This window comes from Aotus nancymaae, unplaced genomic scaffold (genome assembly GCF_030222135.1).
Source record: "Aotus nancymaae isolate 86718 unplaced genomic scaffold, 86718_ANA_hifiasm-v0.15.2.pri h1tg000006l, whole genome shotgun sequence".
In the NCBI taxonomy this organism is placed as follows: Eukaryota; Metazoa; Chordata; class Mammalia; order Primates; family Aotidae; genus Aotus; species Aotus nancymaae.
Window position 1 is genome coordinate 48,220,584 of NW_026988417.1, and position 4,640 is coordinate 48,225,223.

Consider the following 4,640-nt stretch of genomic DNA (forward strand, 5'->3'; position numbering starts at 1 on the left):
GAGTCTTGAAGAAACCAGAGCTTAGAGGATTGACCGTGGAGTTTATCACAGAAGGAGATACTTGAGGGAAGTTCCTGCCTCACTAGAAGGGGAAAGCCTTTCCAGTGCTAAGAGGGAATTCGTTTTTCTACTTTGCACATTCTAAAATTCAGTGTTATCAGTAGTCACGGGGCAATGAAGCTTAGGATATCAGGCTTCCTCCTAATTAAATTCATAAGAGAGCAGTGCAGAAAGGACAATATCACTCGTTTCATAACTGATTCACTCATTTAACAAGGAAATGCTGCACAAGATTAAGAATGCCAGCTCTGGAGTCAACAAGACTCACCCAGATTTTTTATTTAGTCGTTAGCACAAACCTAAGATTTTCCCTCCCACCTATAGAGTCTCAATCCTCTATTCTCTTTATAATGTAACATCCTTAGATTAGCACCTAGAACACAGGAAGAGATCTAGAAATATCAGCCATACAAGCTGAGAGCCAGATCACATATGAACTCCTATTCACAACTGCTACAAAAATAATAAAATACCTAGGAATACAGCTAACAGGGGAAGTGAAAGACCTCTTCAAGGGGAACAACAAAGCACTGCTCAAAGAAATTAGAGATGACACACAGGGAAAAACATTCCATGTTCATGGATAGGAAGAATCAATATGGTGAAAATGACCATATTGATGGTCATTCCATTTTCACCATCAATATGGTGAAAATGACCATACTGCCCAAAGCAATTTATAGATTCAATGTTATTCCCATTAAACTACCACTGGCATTCTTCACAGAATTAGAGAAAACTATTTTAAAATTTATATGGAACCAAAATGGAACCCAAATAGCCAAGGCAATTCTAAGCAAAAAGAACAAAGGTGGAGGCATCATGCTACCCAACTTCATACTATACTACAGGGCTACGATAACCAAAGCAGCATGGTACTGGTACAAAAACAGACACATACACCAATGGAACAGAATAGAAAACCCAGAAATAAGACAGCACACCCATAACCATCCAATCTTTAACAAACCTGACAAAAACAAGCAATGGGAAAAAGATTCCCTATTTAATAAATGGTGTTGGCCTGGTGCAGTGGCTCATGCCTATAATCCCAACACTGTGGGAGGCTGAGGTGGGTGGATCATGATGTCAGAAGTTTGAGACCAGCCTGATCAACATGATGAAACCCCATCTCTACTAAAACTACAAAAATTAGCCAGGCGTGGTGGCACATGCTTGTAATCCCAGCTACCCAGGAGGCTTAGGCAGGAGAATGGCTTGAACCCGGGACGTGAGGGTTGCAGTGAGTCAAGATCATGCCACTGCCCTCCAGCCTGGGTAACAGAGAGAGACTCCATCTCGAAAATAAATAAATAAATAAATAAATAAATAAAGGTGCTGGAAGAACTAGCCAGTCATATGCAGAAAATTGAAACTGGGCCCTTTCCTTACACCATACACAAAAATCAACTCAAGATAGATTAAATATTTAAATGTAAAACCCAAAACTATAAAAACCCTACAAAAAAACCTAGGCAACACCATTTAGGACATAGGCACAGGCAAAGATTTCATGACAAAGACACCAAAAGCAACTGCAGCAAAAACCAAAATTGACAAATGGGATCTAATTAAACTAAAGAGCTTCTGCACAGCAACAGAAACTATCAACAGAGTGAACAGGCAGCCCACAGAACGGGAGAAAAATTTTGCAGTCTATGCATCTGACAAAGGTCTAATATCCAACATCTATAAGGGACTTAAACAAATTTACAAGAAAAAAAAACCCCATTAAAAAGTGGGCAAAGGACATGAATAGACACTTCTCAAAAGAAGACATAGATACATGTGGTCAACAAATATGAAAAAAAAAGTTCAACATCACTTATAATTAGAGAAATGCAAATCAAACCACAATGATATATCATCTCACACCTGTGAGAATGGCTATTATTAAAAAGTCAAAAAATAACATATGCTGGTGAGATTGTGGAGAAAAAGGAACACTTATGCACTGTTGATGGGAGTGTAAACTAGTTCAATCATTGTGGAAGACAGTGTGGTGATTCCTCAAAGACCTAAAAACAGAACTCCATTCAACCCAGCAATCTCATTTCTGGGCATATATCCAAAGGAATATAAATCATTCTATTATAAAGACACGTGCATGTGGATGTTCATTGCAGCACTATTCATAATAGCAAAAACATAGAAACAACCTAAATGCCCATCAATGAAAGGCAGATAAAGAAAACGTGGTATATATACACCATGGAATACTATGCAGTCATAAAAAGGAATTCGATCATGTCCTTTGGAGGGACATGGATGGAGCTGGAGGCCATTATCCTTAGCGAACTCATGCAGTAAGAGAAAACCAAATGCCGCATGTTTTCACTTGTAAGTGGGAGCTACATGATGAGAACACATGGACACATGGGGAGAACAACACACACTGGGACCTGTTAGAGGACAGGGGTGAGAGGAAGAGAGGATCAGGAAGAATGGCTAATGGATGCTGGAGTTAACACCTAGGCAATGGGATGATCTGTGCAGCAAACCATGATGGCACACGTTTACCTATGTCACAAACCTGCACATTCTGCACATGTATCCTTGAACTTAAAATATAAGTTTGAAATTTAAATATATATATATCAGCCATGGTTATCATCTGGGCCAGGAGATGAGCTACAGCTGTGGACACCTGGTCCCTGTTCTCATTGTTCTTCCTGAAGACTGAACTAGAGCTCTGCTACTCTTAGGCAATGTGTTTTTTCTTTGGGCGATCTGTGGAAGCCAAATCATTATTTGCTGTTTGCTTGTTAAACATCTTGGCAAATAGGATGAAAGGCCACGATGTCTGTTGGCTCACTGAGTCCTCCTAATGGACCAGTCTCGGGCTATCTTACTCTGAAGTATCCTCCACTCCTTGAAATCACAGATGAATGCTTTGGGAAAAGTGGCATCTTGTTTATTTTACAGAAATGCCATGTATGCATCAAACCCATTTCCCCTTCTGCCTGGGGACATACCTAACCTTGTCTCCCAGCTTCCTTTGCAGATAGGCCACGTGACATGCGTTAGCCAATGCCATTGGCTGGAAGCGATGTGCCCCCTTCCTGGTCTTGCTGATAAAGTCCCCACCCACCCCCCACACCCACCCCCACAGGCAACCCTCTGTGTTCTACAGGGACTTTGGAAACCACATGTTGAAGGCATCAGAGCCACAGGCAAAAGAAATTTGGGTCCTCACATATTACTTGGGTAAGGCACCCACTCATCAGCAATGCCCACTGTGAACTCTATGTGAGGAAAAACAAACTTCTATCACATTTGAGCTATTACGCATTCTTGAGTTTGTTAAAGTTCTAGGATTACCCTAACAAATACATCTGTCTTAATCATCATGAACCTATCATTCCTATAGCAGTGCCTGGTACCATAAGAACTCATGTCTGTGGAAACTCTAGATTTTACTAGAAATCAGAGCCTGGTGTTTACACAGAGTAAGAGTAATTATTGACATGCAGGAGACAGACTCGATCTCTGCGGAAGAATTTAGTTGTCTACATTTCTGAAACATGAGGATGCCATCAAGAGAGGAAAATGTTAAGATATTTTTTCCCAATTTCAGTTCTCCTCAGATTTCATCAGTCTGATCATCCAGACTCAGAATTATCTGAAGTTATTTTATTCAGAGTTTATAGAAACCAGGGCATTTAAGTATGCAGAGAGCAATTACCTTCTGAGAAGATTCTTCTGAATAGCACAATCACTGACAGCGATTTAAAGAGAATAGAAGATTGAGACTGCATAGGTGGGAGAAAGATCTTGGGTTTGATCTAAAGAGCTGAATAAAAGTCCTGAAGGACACTTATGGCCGCAGAGCTGGTGCTTTCTGGGGGTGTGAGGCCCGGACAGTTGGAGAACCGGCAGTAGCAACTAGAAAAGGACAGTGTTTGGACAGACGCCCGAGGTTATATTCCAAATTCCTTCCACCTACCCCACTTCTCATTCCCCAAAACTTCCTTCCCAAAGGAAGAGTCACAGTGTATTGCAGTTGTCCCTGGTGCTGCTAAGAGAGTTGTGTGTTGTTATAGATCAACAGAAAACATTTCCTTATTTCTCAAGGTCTCTTTTTGATTAAAGAAGCAAAATCATACCAGCTCTTCCCAAACTCATCTTTCACTCTCCATTAAAGAGAAAAGCAAGACTATCAAGTAAGGCAAACAGAAAACTACAAAATGAGATCCTGGACCACATGAGCAAGAAGCTGAGCAATGGACAGGAGAAGGCATTACAGGTGGGAGTTGGAGGTAGTATGTATACGGAACAGAAAAAGCCTTGGAATCTACCACCCTCATGGACCCCTCATATGGGGTTACACTCAAAGCACTTCACCCAGCTTCTGCTCCATAAGCGTAAACAGCCATGCCCTGCAGCATGTGCCCCACCCCAGGCTATGACTGATTGAACCAGAGGTGGACACCCAACCCAAAGTCAGCCAATTTAGAATTGCCCAATAGCCTATGACATAGCCTGGTAAGAAATCTCTGTCATACACAAATTATGGTAATAAAAGCATCAAATTATCTTTCTCTGGAATACAAAATGAAGATGAAATAATGATATAAAAT